Source organism: Anser anser, assembly GCF_964211835.1.
Source record: "Anser anser genome assembly, chromosome: W".
Classification (NCBI taxonomy): Eukaryota; Metazoa; Chordata; class Aves; order Anseriformes; family Anatidae; genus Anser; species Anser anser.
The window spans coordinates 12,572,403-12,587,264 of NC_139731.1; the positions used below are offsets into that span (position 1 = coordinate 12,572,403).

Here is a 14,862-nt window from a genome sequence, read left to right on the forward strand (position 1 = left end):
TTTGGTCTGGTAGTGTCACTTTTTGAGACTACTGAATTAAACTGGGGAACTAAATCTGTCACTGGGCAATTGTTATATGTACCTGAAGCGGGGCCCAATTTATTAGGGAGAGATTTAATAGTCAAATTAGGAATACAGTTGAAAACCTGTGAAAAAGGAATAACAGTCTCAATGAAATTATTAGCAGAAAAGAATGAAAAAGAAATAAATCCCATGGTATGGGTAAGGGAAGGAAATCGAGGAGGGCTTAATATAACTCCCTTGAAGATAACTGTTCAAGAAGGGCGTGGAAATAGTTAAACAACAGCAGTATCCTATCTTGACTTGCGGAAAACAGACTCCACAACCTGTAAGGCTGTAAAGTAGGTATGTTTATTCAGCTCTGGGCAGCGGGGGGGGGGGGGGGGGGGGGGCGGGGGGGGGGGGGGCGGGTAGTCCCACCACAATCATGCGCACCCACCACAGTAGTTCATCTTGTATTTTGTTGTGGTTTAACCCGGTCGGCAGCTAAGCACCACACAGCAGTTTGCTCACCCTCCCTCTCTGGGATGGGGGAGAGAAACGGGGAAGTGAAGCCTGTGAGTTGAGATGAAGACAGTTTATTAAGACAGGAAAAAAAAAAATAATAATAATAGTACTACTACTACTAATGCGTACAAAACAAGCGATGCACAATGCAATTGCTCACCACCCGCTGACCGATGCCCAGCCTATCCCCGAGCAGCCGGCCCCCACACCCCGGCCAGCCACCCCTATATATTGTTTAGCATGACGTCAGATGGTATGGAATACCCCTTTGGCCAGTTTGGGTCAGCTGTCCTGGGTCTGTCCCCTCCCAGCTCCTGCTGCACCCCCAGCCTGATCGCTGGCAGGACAGAGCGAGAAGCCGAAAAGTCCTTGGCCTGGTGTAAACACTGCTCTGCAACAATTAAAACATCAGCATGTTATCAGCGCTCTTCTCATCCTAATCCAAAACATAGCACCCTACCAGCTACTAGGAGGAAAATTAACTCTTATCCTAGCTGAAACCAGGACAGATATCCACCCCTTATTCCATACCATTTATGTCACGCTCAGGTTACAATCTTTTCAATACATTCTAATTAATCACTATTTTCATCTATGGTATATAGCAATCATGGTAGTTGTTATAAATGACTGAGTCCCAGATAGGACTGCAATCAAAGTTTACAATTTATTAAACAAATAGAGGCAAGCAAACAGCGCGGGGTGCGCCGGGACTCTCTGCTCCACCAGGACGCACACCTGTTACGTAAGGCGGCTGATTTTTATGCTCCTAGGCTAATACATATTCATTACTACTTCTAGAAGAGGCAGGGTTATTATAATTGGTTTCCCGAATCCGAAGTCCTCCCAGGTGCGCCTGCTTATCAGTCTCTGTTAGTCTCTCGGGGGCCGCTCGGACGGGGAGGCTCATATTCTTCCTCCTTATCTAGTGGTCTCTTGGCCGGCTGTCAGAAGTTACTGCAGGTCCGTGCAAAGTCAGCAGTTTTTCTCTGAAGAAATCCCTTTGTTCTCTTCTCGCCTAAACCCAGGCCTCAATGTTAACCCTTCAAACCCCTTAGTGGCACGAATTGCTGGACCATTCCTTACAATTCCTCCCCTTCTTTTTAATATCATCAATTCGTGTCTCTTCTTCAACCTTTGTTAGTAGCAGTTGGATTTCATCAGTCAGTTCTCGGGGTGTCCATTTCTTAAGCATCATTATCGACACATCACCTTTTCTCTCCCGAAGTCATCACAAATTGGGTGCTATTTATTATTCGCAATACCAACAATGTAAAGCAAGGTATCATACAAGGTATAAACAATAATGTCATTACACCACATAAAAATAAAAATAGCATCCTTTTAACCCATGGTCCACTGGGCAACCATGAAAAGAAATCCCAATCCATACCCTTCCAGGTTTGTACTGGGACGTGGGCTAGCTTTCTAATTTCTTTTGTTATCTGCTTAACCACTTTTCCATTATCATCAATTTGTAAACAACAATTAGAATCGTTCAGTTTTCCACACACTCCCCCTTCTTCTGCTAGTAAATAGTCTAAGACCATTCTACGTTGAAAGATAGCATTCCTCATCTGAGTGGATTGATCAGCCAGAAGATCCAAGGTCGTCGCTGTTTGATTGGTTACAACTTCGAGGATAGCTTGCGACCTAATTATTGGGTTCAAATTATAAATAGGTTCTCGGGCTCCTGATACCAACTCATTCGGGTTCCAGGTAGCTGGCCCATAATGCTGTATGATTCTTTCAGGAGGCCATTCATCCTTTCTCCTCTTTTGGGCACTACCCCCGGCTAAGGAAGTATCAATAGATCGTTTCACTCTGTTCAGGTCATCATATAATCTTATTCCTAAATGATTTCCTTGTGTTTGTGACAATAAAAAGAACAAGGGTCTTATGTACCCCACATAGCATATTCCCGACCAGTTTCCGGGTAGCCTCTTGTAAGCATGTTTGCCACACACCCAATAATGTCCCTTTAGGGCCCACGTCCCGTTTGGAAAAGGACCATCCCATCCCTCTTTACCCTTTGGGGCGTGATAATACAGAGTGTCCTTGTTACCGAGTGGTCCTGTTACAATGTCTGCCCCGTTTGTACTCGTATATGCGCGCTTCCAAGCTCCCACGTTGGGATTCCACTTACAGTCACAATTCAGTTCTCTTTGGCGGCCTGTCATATTATAAGCTGACCAGAAATGTTTAAAGAACACTCGCCTCCCATTCTCATTCTGCCATTTCCAACCATAGACCCGCACCACATGCTATTCCTTAGTGGTGTTATCACGCTGACAGCTCAAGATTTGACCATCGAATTGTCCCCCCTCTTGTGCTCTTGCCACAGTTTCACATCCGGATCCAAAAAATTCTCAATATGAACATTTCAGCCAAGTCCCATTTCTCAGCTGAACATGTGTGGTGTTCCATTTCCCACTACTAAAGGGGTGGATTGGTTAGTCCAGTCCTCTAGCCCTGGTTCCTGAGACAACTTTAGATATTTGATTCAACTGTTTTTTGGAGTCCTATTAAATAATTATACAAGTATCCTGACCCCAATTCCGTCAGATCCTTCCCGCTGAACAAAAACTGATAGGGTCTTCCATATAATATTTCAAAAGGGCTTAGATTCTCCTTTGTCCGTGGTTTTACTCTAATTCTAAGTAAAGCTAAAGGGAGAGACTGAGGCCATGATAATTAGTCTCTTGTCCTATTTTGGCCATTTGTTGTTTGATTAGGTGATTCATCTTCTCCACTTGTCCGCTTGCCTGTGGTCTGTAAGGGGTATGGAGTTGCCAGTCTACCCCTAAGACCTTACTTACTTGTTGAACTATTTGTGCAAAAAAATTAGAGCCTCTATCCGAGGACATTGCTGCCAGAATTCCGAAACGCGGTATTATCTCATTCAGTAAAACCTTGACCACTTCTCTTGCCTTGTTGGTTCGACAGGGAAAAGCCTCCGGCCACCCGGAGAAAGTATCTGTCAAAACCAACAAGTATTGATACCTCCCTTTTCTAGGCAGTTCTGAAAAATCGATCTGCCATTGTTGTCCGGGATAGTTTCCTTTACCAATTATTCCGAACCTTACCCTATTTTCTGTGTTAGGGTTATGATGCAAACAACTACTGCATTGTTGGGTTACTCGTTTTACCGTAGTATACAGATTTCTTCCCACTAAGACTCGACTCGGATTTTTATACAAGGTGTCTGCTCCCCAATGAGTCTTATTATGTTCCGCCATGACCGTAGGCCATATTAAATTAGAGGGTAGTACAACCCTATTATCTTTCAGGTATACCCATCCGTCACTCCTTGCTTTTCCTCCCAGGTCCCCAATTAACTTTTGATCTTCCCATGTGTACCTAGGTTCCTGTCCTTCACCTAAAAATTGTATTTTACCGTCTGGTATTAAAGTGAGCGCTTCTGCCTCAGCCAATCCGGCCACCCTTTTGCTTCTTGGTCAGCCAATCGGTTCCCTACCTCGAAGTCAGCGGTTCCTCTTTGGTGTCCCCGGCAATGTATAACAGCCACCTTCTCTGGTTGCTTTACCGCTTCTAATAACTTCAAAATCTCCTCAACATATTTTATTTGTTTTCCTTGGGCCGTCAATAATCCTCGCTCCTTCCAGATAGCCCCATGTGAGGGCTATCTGGTGAGGGCTATCTGGTGAGGCCGCACCTCGAGTACTGTGTTCAGTTTTGGGCCCCTCACTACAAGAAGGACATGGAGGTGCTCGAGAGAGTCCAGAGAAGGGCAACGAAGCTGGTGAGGGGTCTGGAGAACAAGGCTTACGAGGAGCGGCTGAGGGAGATGGGGTTGTTTAGAGAAGAGGAGGCTCAGGGGAGACCTCATCGCTCTCTATAGGTACCTTAAAGGAGGCTGTAGAGAGGTGGGGGTTGGTCTATTCTCCCACGTGCCTGGTGACAGGACGAGGGGGAATGGGCTAAAGTTGCGCCAGGGGAGGTTTAGGTTGGATGTTAGGAAGAACTTCTTTACTGAAAGGGTTGTTATGCATTGGAATGGACTGCCCAGGGAGGTGGTTGAGTCACCATCCCTGGAGGTCTTTAAAAGACATTTAGATGTAGCCCTTAGTGATATGGTTTAGTGTAGGACTTGTTAGTGTTAGGGCAGAGGTTGGACTAGATGATCTTGGAGGTCTCTTCCAACCTAGACGATTCTGTGATTCTGTGATTCTATGTGCATGCAGAACATCAAATGCATACTTGGAATCTGTCCAAATACTCACTCTCTTTCCTGCTGCTAATTCCAGTGTTCGTGTGAGAGCAACTATTTCTGCCTTTTGAGCAGATGTCCTGGGGGTAATGGTTTCGATTCAATTACCTGTTGAGTGGTTGTCACCGCATACCCTGCTTTACGTTGTCCCTGTTTCACAAAGCTGCTTCCATCAGTATACCATGATTCGTCTGCGTCTTCCAAGGGTTCCTCCTTGAGATCTGGTCAGCTAGAATACACAGTTTCCATAGTGTGAGAAACACTCCGTAGCCAATATCTTAAGCTCAGGCGAGGATCTCAGTGAAGTAGTAATTTATTCACGATTGCAATGGCGGGCGCCCCACAAGCAGGAGAGCGCACCCACTAGTTCCAAAACACAGTTTATATACTTTTTGATGACAGGACCCTCCCCTGTTTCCCCACTGGAGTGGGTAATCCAGGTTCACAACCTATCTGATGCTTCACAGACAATGCCTGGCCTTCAGTTGCCGGCCTGTTTTTGAGATGGTAATGTTTTCTCCCCTTATCTGGCTTGACTTAACATAGTGATTTTCACCTGATTGCTCTAAGGAGTCTGGTTGTCTGCATTTTAGGAGGTCACCTGCTGAGCTTTCTTATCACTGTAAGCATATCTCAATACCACATTCCTTCCTTCTAAACAATGTAACACTGCAAAAACAACATTTCTATTCCCACAATTCCCCCCTTTTCTCTTTTTATAATTTGTTGATGTTTGCAAAATTTTTCTCTAAGATGTAATTTGATAGATGTCTTCCTCTTCTTCCCTTTCTTTGCTTTCCATTTGCTCTAATATCATCTTATCTGAGTAGGGTGGTGGATCCATGGTCATTTGTTTCAAAAGTGCAGTTTCAATTAACCGCTGGACAAGTCCCCTTACACAGGGGATAATGCAAAAACCAACGGCTGTCAAAACTCCTGCTACTACAATCAAGGATGTAAATATGGACACTACCATCCCTTTCCATTTACCAAACCAAGATTCCAACCATCCTGTGATGGAAGTGTCTGCTCCTGAGTTTTCTGCCAATTCATTGGCAAGGGTGGTAAGCCCTTGCAATGCTCTAGTTACTGTGCCATCCGGGGCAGTATTGTTAGGGATAAAAGTACAACAACGGTTGCCCAGCATCACGCACACACCACCTTTCTCCGCAAGAATCATATCTAATGCTATTCTGTTTTCCCAAGCCATTTTGCTGGCGGCATCTAGTTGTTCAGCGATTCCTCTTATCGCATCTCTTGTATAGTTTATGAATCTCTGCTGATTATAATAGATATAATTAATCCAATCCACATTTTTATTGATCATTACCCATCAGAGCAGTGACTCAAACCCTGCAGCAATTTGATTCCTGGCTTCCTGTTCATCGGGAACTCCTCTAGGCACCCCAATAGAATCTATGTACGCTCTATCATCAAATGATACTCCTAAGCTTCTTTTACTTCTTCTGGGTATTTGTGATGTTTCTCTTTCAAATGCCAGGGTGAAGGGTATAGCTAATTGAACAAGTGCACAAGTGCCTCCCCAGTTAGATGGTAGGGTGGACCGTAAGATCTTCCCTCCACAGTACCACCAGAGATCTGCCCTGGGGATCTCAAGTCTTGAGCAGTTTCCCATCAAGTCCTCGGTAGCATTCAAGGTCCTCGTGCACAAGGCAAATTCTCCCAGATGCTGGGTAGCACTCACACCCTGCCGTGAGAGGCAAGCTGTATGGTTACCTATAGCTGTGGAGAATGCAGGGGGAGCCCTGACATTGCTATCACGCAAGGAAGGGAATAGCAAAGAGAGAGACTTACAGGCCTCATTTCCCCAGGCAGTCTTTTCTTGGTACAATGCAATCATATATCGCATTCCCTGGGAGTTCTTGGTCCACCCCAATGGGCAGGGCACTATCTGGGCAATCGGTCCTCCCGAGGCACAAGCATAGCAATCGCTATGGTTGAGACTCTGGACAGTATATTTGACCCATTCTATCCAGGCATTCACATCCCCATGCCCTGTTTCAATCTCAAATGTTTGAACTGCCGCATTTCAAAGAGGGCCTCCTGTTTTCTCTCCTGTTTTCTCCTTGAGTTTCTCCCTTTCTCTGATGGCAATAGAGGATCGTTTCCATACAGCTATTCTCAATCTGGCTGTTGGGCCTCTCCCAGTTATTTGTTCTCTCTGCTCGGTTGTCGTTGGGCATTTAAATCTCCACAAGCTAACACCTCACAAGCATCAAACATGACGGATTGTGGTACATAAGCCTCTGTCACATTCACCCATATTTCTACGGGGTATCCCGTCTTACTATTATCTGGTCATGCCTTTTCCAAGTTGCCAATGGACCAAGGCTTTCTCTGAGGCCTACAATCACTAGGAACAAAATTAATAATTGATTTTTCCCTGTCATTATTTTTAAACCTCAGGTTTCCAAATAATTATCAATACAAAGAATAAGACATACACTACTACTATAACAAACCCCCCTTGGGAACACTTCAATTCACTATAGGTCTGTCCTTTCTCTCAATCACAAGTCACACTCATTAGTTACCTGTGAAAATAAAAGGTTAGTTTACAATCGCAAGCTCTTATCCCGCTCAGAGTCCACTATGAGATTTTTCTCTTCGATTTCAGCTTCCAACAAGTCTTCTGTAGGAACAGCTTCCCAGGTACTAGGGTCGACGGATGCCTTCACTCGAGTATAGTGAGTCCAACCTTTTTCCGCAGTTCCTATGGCTGTTTCAGTGGTTAGTAGTACTTGGAAGTGTCCTTCCCATTCAGGCCGGAGTTGATCCTTTCCAGGTCTGAATCAGGACCCAATTTCCCACGGGTCCTGAGAGATGACAAAGAAGGGGACAACCCCAGAATACAGTTCTTAAGAAAACTCTCTTGTTTCGAATTGTGGTATCTCATCCCTTCTGCCCAGATAGGGCAATCCGAACAGCATCTCATATGGTGAAATTCCCATATCCTTTCTTGGTGCTGTCTGAACCTGTAGGAATGCTAAAGGTAAGCATTTTACCCAAGGAAGTTGGGTTTCTAACACTAACTTAGTTAATTGCTTCTTTAATGTCTGGTTCATTCGCTTTACATTCCCAGAAGAGGAGGGGTGCTGAGGGTGTAAAAATCCCTGATTGCTCTAAGGAGTCTGGTTGTCTGCATTTTAGGAGGTCACCTGCTGAGCTTTCTTATCACTTTAAGCATATCTCAATACCACATTCCTTCCTTCTATACAATGTAACACTGCAAAAACAACATTTCTATTCCCACAATAGTTTCGATACAATCGTGGACCACTGGCTCGTCAGGAGCGTTGCTAAGGAAAGAAGCTGGGTTCACAATGTTAGCAACCACAATTTTTACGTCATCTTGCTCCACCAGTATCGCTTGTTATTTTAAAAATCTTTGAGGGGATAACCAGTGTGCCCCTTTCTGCTTCAAGTCTGCCGAGACAGTGTGTGATACCAGCACGGTTATCTTCTGTCCCATAGTGAACTTCCGAGCCTCCTGTATAATAGCGGCCACTGCTCGAAGGCAACCCGGCCAACCTTTACTTACTTCATCCAGTTGTTTAGAAAAGTAGGCCACAGCTCTCCTGTAGGGGCCCAACTTTTGTGCCAGCACTCCCAGAGCCATCCCTTGTCTCTCATAGGAGTACAACCAAAAGGGTTTAGACAAGTCCGGTAGACCCAAAGCTGGTGCTCGCATTAGCTCCAATTTAAGCTTCTTAAAGGCAGCCCGTGCCTCCCCCGTCCAAATCAGTCTTGATTGGTTATTTTTAATAAGATCATATAGGGGTCTTACAATCAGTCCATAATTATTAATCCACAGGCAGCACCAACCTGTCATCCCTAGGAAAGTTCGTAATTCCTTGATAGTCTGAGGCTCAGGGGTACGGCAGATAGCCTCTTTGTGTTCTGTTCCCAGCTCTCTTTGTCCTCCTGAAATCTCAAAACCTAAATAAGTCACACGCGATTGAATCAATTGAGCCTTTTGTTGAGAGACCTGATATCCATTTAAACCTAGGAAGTTAAGAAGGCTTATTGTCCATTGCATACAGCTGCTCCTATCTTCAGTGGCTATTAAAAGGTCATTGACATACTGCAATAAAACTCCTGTGGTGTCGGGGGCCTCCCAAACCTCAAGTTCCTTTGCTAGTTGGTTTCTGAAAATCGTGGGGCTGTTTTTAAATCCCTGCGGTAGTACAGTCCAAGTCAATTGAGCCCTTCGTCCTGAATCTGGATTCTCCCATTCAAAAGCAAAAAGCTTCTGGCTTTCCGGGGCTAAAGTTAGGCAGAAGAAGGCATCCTTTAAATCCAGTACGGTAAACCAAACTAAATTATCTTTTAATTTAGTCAATAATGTGTACGGGTTGGCTACCACTGACTTGCGGAAAACAGACTCCACAATCAGTAAGATTGTAAAGTAGGTATGTTTATTCAGCGCTGGGCGGCACGGGGGGTAGTCCCGCCAAAGTCATGCGCGCCTGATGCGGCAACTTGCCTTGGTTATATGCAGTAAAGAGTTACATATGCATGAAGTTTCACAATACGCCTATACATACATACTCATAACCTGTCCCCGCTTCGTATTAAAATTAGTTCCAAGGAGTCATTTCCATAAACTCCTCCCATCTGCGCTTGCGCAGTGTATCCTGGTGGTGGTCGTCGGGGGTCGTGGGGATGAAGATTGATGACTCTTCCTCATCACCACTAGTTGACCTCTTGTCTCTGCGCAGACTCAGTTGCTTCTTGGATCTTGTCCATCCACAGGACCAGTTTCTACCAGTTTCTTAAGATAGGCTCACACCCTTATTAAGAGACTGACCTTGGTAAAGGGGCCCAAGGCTTCTTGCTTTAATTAATTTGCACAAGCACCATAGTTAGTCCTAGTTTCATGCCGTCAGCACTCTATCTCTACTTGATAAGATTCCCCTAACTCCCTCTCTCACCACGGGGTGTATATCTTCAGTGATCTTATTTATAGCTCTTAAATCCTGTACCAATCTGTAGTTCTTCCCATCTGGCTTCTTAATTGGCAGTATAGGAGTACTATATTCAGATTCACACTCAACCAGCAGCCCATATTGTAAAAACTTATCCACTATCCCCTTAATTCCTTTCCTGTCTTCTATTCTTAGGGGATATTGCTTAATCTTAACTGGCCTTTCCCCTGGCTTTAATCTCACCACTATCGGGGCTGCATTTTTAGCTCGCCCAAGGATATCAGTGACCCAGACTCCCGGGTAAACTTGGTCTAAAATCTCCGAAGGCACCTCACCGATGGGGTCTGCTTGTATCAGCGTTAAGCTTAGCGCGGTTATCAGCTGTTCTTCTCTCACTTTTAACCCAACCTTCCCTTTTTCAAAGATAATTTCCGCTTCTAATTGTTCTAGCAAATCTCACCCTAGCAAAGACTTCGGGGATCCCGGTAAATATAAAAACCTATGTATTCCCATTTGTTTCCCTAATTTATATTTTAAAGGCCTTAGAAAAAAAGCTTTCTCATGCTGGCCTGTAGCTCCTATCACCGTCACAAAATCCTTATCCTCCGGTCAAGACACTGTTATAGTCAAACTTCTCGTCTGCTTTTATTTTGGTATTTACATAATTTCCGGGATGATTAGGGTCTCAGTAGGGGCGTCGGTCAGGGGAATGCAATCGTTGACAGTTCCCTGAGCGGTCCCATTGGCAATCTGAGCTCACACAGGAACTCAGGTTGTTTTAAGAGTTAGCTGCTTTTCTGTTTCCACGACAACTCTCTCGGACCCATCACGGTCCCTCTGCCCCGGAGGCCTCGCACCCGCGATTTAGAGATCTCAGCCTCGGGTTGAGGCGGAACTATTAACATTCCTACATCCTCTTTCCCTGCTCATTCAGCTTCAAACAGCTCTGTTAAATACTACATGCCACACAACCTTTAACACCTTCAACAACCCTTTTAACACTTCCTTTATCTTTCTCCAGCCTGTACTTTTCTAATGCCAGCACCAAAGGCTCAGTCAGGGGCCAACTTAATTCCATACCTTTTCCCTCCAAGATGCTGATACAACATTTCATCCTATTTCCCTTCTCTCCTCAAAAACAACATTAATTGCAGCAGAGCGTTATAATTCAAAGTTCCGTTCAGTGGCCATTTTTCTTCACAATCTAACTAAGTGGCCACCATTGATTACAATACTTTATCAGCGTTTTCTTATTTTCGGTTCCACCGGGGGATCCCCCTATATCCTTCCAGTGACTCAAAATACACCCCAATGGGCTTTTCTTTGGAATGCCACCACTCTGCTGTCCCCCCCGATGTTACAATTCAAAATGTTTTTTTTCTTTTCTTTTTTTTTTCTTTTTTCATTATACAATGCAACAAGCTGGCACCTTTCCACAATAACACCAAGACCCAAGTAACGTTACAATCAGAACCACAAAGACACTGGCCAGTATCAAAATCCACATTCAGTCACAACGTATCAAAACTCACATTCAACCAGAACGTAAAACTAGTCCCGCACACAAAAGTTGTTTGTTTCCCAACGGCAACCGAATGCCTTCCAAAAAACTGAACGCCGTCCCGCGGAAAACCTTCACTTTCCGACTTATGGACGACTCCAACTTCAAGGTATCACCAATACCTAAAGTTTCCAATATTCCAAACACACCTCAGAGATGAGCTCCTCTCTTCGGTTTCCAAAATATAATCCCAACGTGTACTTGTGGTACTGACCACAAAAGTATACACCAAATGCCGCCCCGCAAAGGATTACCCTTCTGACTTACGGGCGGCTCCAAATGACCGGTCTACCAAAAACCAAACCAAAATAAAGAATATACTCACTTACAATGATGGGGTCCTTGTCTTACTCTGCAGTGATCCAGTGAGTCGAGGAGTCCCTCCGGGAAATCCCGGGGGTACCCTAGGGAGTCCTGTCCCCAGCGGGTCCTGCAGTCCGACAGAGAGGATGTCCCATCTGGGTCGCCAGATTGATTCAAGGATCAAAGTTCCAATTTCTTCAAGTGGTATATTCTTTATTAGCAGCGCTGGAGGGGATCGCTCCGCCTATCGTGCATCCAGCACTGCTAATAAAGAATATACCACTTGAAGAAATTGGAACTTTGATCCTTGAATCAGCGGGCAAGGCAGAGGGGTACAACGGTGGGGCAGATTATGTGGTACCCACCCCTATTTTGGATAATGGGATCCGGCCGAATAAACTGCCCTGGTACCCACCGTGACTCGAAACAACCTCCCCAGAATTATAAATGGACGTTGCCCTTCTGGTGTATGTTGGCACTACCTCTCCTATTGAATATCCCCTGTCCGGCAGGGGCTGACGAGGGATATTCGCACCAGCCCTTTAAGTGGACCCTGGGTAGCTGGGATGACTCGAAGATCCTCAAAACGATCGAGGATGGGAGATAGGGAAAACCTGGGGTGTAAGGTTCTGGGAACCTGGAGCCGATAGAGGAGGCTTCATATTTATAAAAAAGGAGGCCGCACCACCGGATCCTCCTGAATCGGTCGGACCCGACCTGGTATTGAACCCAAGCTTGGATGAAGAGGGTATCGAGAAAAATACTGGAAACTTTACTGTTAGTAATGACACCATCATCCGGAATCCCGGAAATGACAATGGGAAAAGTTCCCTGTTGTCCTGGTTCCAGTTAGGACAGAGTTAAGTAGCTCATAGTAGCTGGTAGGGTGCTATGTTTTGGATTAGGATGAGAAGAGCGCTGATAACATGCTGATGTTTTAATTGTTGCAGAGCAGTGTTTACACCAAGCCAAGGACTTCTCGGCTTCTCGCTCTGTCCTGCCAGCGAGCAGGCTGGGGGTGCAGCAGGAGCTGGGAGGGGACAGACCCAGGACAGCTGACCCAAACTGGCCAAAGGGGTATTCCATACCATCTGACGTCATGCTAAACAATATATAGGGGTGGCTGGCCGGGGTGGGGGGCCGGCTGCTCGGGGATAGGCTGGGCATCGGTCAGCGGGTGGTGAGCAATTGCATTGTGCATCACTTGTTTTCTTACACATTATTATTATTAATACTATTATCATTATCACTATTATTATTATTATTGTTATTATTATATTCCTGTCTTAATAAACTGTCTTTATCTCAACTCACAGGCTTCACTTTCCCGTTTCTCTCCCCCATCCCAGAGAGGGAGGGGGGAGGGTGAGCGAACGGCTGTGTGGTGTTTAGCTGCCAGCCGGGTTAAACCACAACACCTGTGGAAATTGATGCAAGTAAGCTACCAGCTGTTAAATGTTACCAACCCTCACCTGACTGAGCGGTGCTGGCTCTGTTATGGGGTAAGGCCGCCCTTTTATGAAGCTGTAGGGGTCAATGAGAAGGCCCGGCGGGTAAATGGAGCCAATCCCTCGCAATGTACGTGGGGGAAAGAGAGTCAGGGCATAACGATGACCCAAGTGACTGGGAAGGGGAGATGCATGGGACAAGTCCCGCCCGATAAAATGCACTTGTGTGCAAATCAAACTAACGTCGGAAGTTAAAAAAAAAAAAAAAAAAAAACAGCAAAATGGTTATTACCAGCAGAGAATGCTAGGCGGGTATGCTCAAAGATGGGAGTCACCCCTTCACCCCTTGTCTATCTCTGGACTTGTTCGATGAGTCTGTAGAATTCTGTGTTCAAGTAATAATCATCCCAAAGATACTCTACCACCCAGAGAGTTTCATGTATGACAATCAGATCAATCAAGAACACCATTTGACAAAACGGGAACCAATTTCCACACTGACAGTGGCTACCCTAATAATTTGGGGGGGTGCAGGGGTAGGCACAGGGGTTGCCTCGTTAATCAAACAAGGAAAAGAGATCACCTCTCTGAGAGCGGCTGTGGATGAAGATTTAGCCAGAATTGAGAAATCTGTCAGTGCTTTAGAAAAATCTATAAGATCGTTATCTGAAGGGGTATTACAGAATCGCAGAGGACTAGATTTATTGTATTTACAACAAGGAGGGTTGTGTGCCGCTCTCAGGGAGGAATGCTGTGTATATGCTGATCATACTGGAATTGTGAGAGATACCATGACCAAACTTAGAGAAGAATTGGAAAGGAGAAAAAGAGAGCGGGAGGCCCAACAAAGCTGTTACAAGTCCTGGTATAATCACTCGCCGTGGCTCACCGCTCTGTTGTCAACAATAGCTGGCCCGCTGATTTTATTAACCCTAGGACTAACGTTTGGTCCTTGTATCCTTAACAAAGTCATAGCTATTGTTAAAGGTAGATTGGAGGCTGCTCACCTGATGCTTATGAGGACAAAGTATGAATCGATAAATGATAGACCCCTACTAGAGGAAACATTAATCCTGAGTCAATTAGAACTAAATAGATTTAATGAACAAAATGATACAGAGAAAAAGGGGGGGTTGTAATGGGTAAAGCCTTGTTTGTTCATTAAATATTGCTGATGGGAGGTTTTCAACGGTTAACTGCTTATACCCCCAATATCCTGTTGAAGGAAAAAAACAAGTATAGGAATTTCCTGTTAAGTTAACAATTGCAGTAGAAACCAGCTCCAAAAAAGGGCAAAATGGCATTCCCCCTCGCATGAGAACACACATAGCAGCAGCAAAGTCACGACCCCAACGCAGAGGAAGACGACGATCTTCATCCCCACGACCACCAGAGGACTGACGAAGACCCCCTAGCAACAGGCCTCGCAGTCGTAAGAAGACACCAGGAGGTGCAACTAAACCCGGAACTACTAGGCTATAAATCGAGACTCCGGCGGGCTTAGGTGCGCGCCGTTGGCGGAGCAGGAGACTCCCCGGCCGCCCAGCACAGTTTTACTTATCGCTGCTTGCTGAATTGCTCAAATAAAATGAAATTCAACCTACCTTACCCACGATGTGTCGGGAATGATTTCTACCAGAACTAATTTATAACATTGGGACAACCAATTGCCCAGATAGTGCCCTGCCCATTGGGGTGGACCAAGGACTCCCAGGGAATGCGATGTATGATTGCATTGTACCAAGAAAAGACTGCCTGGGGAAATGAGGCCTGTAAGTCTCTCTCTTTGCTGTTCCCTTCCTTGCGTGATAGCAATATCAGGGTTCCCCCTGCATTCTCCAC

General features: G+C 45.2%; 1 long non-coding RNA gene across 1 annotated transcript; it reads right to left on the reverse strand.

Moving 5' to 3' along the window:
* Window positions 1-442: 442 nt before the first annotated feature.
* LOC310888772 lies at window positions 443-11,821 on the reverse strand. Its single transcript, XR_014576151.1, has 3 exons — window positions 11,595-11,821; window positions 4,868-4,988; window positions 443-2,181 (listed from the first exon to the last, which is right to left on the reverse strand). It is a non-coding gene; the product is annotated as an uncharacterized lncRNA (long non-coding RNA).
* Between the last annotated feature and the right edge of the window lie 3,041 nt (window positions 11,822-14,862).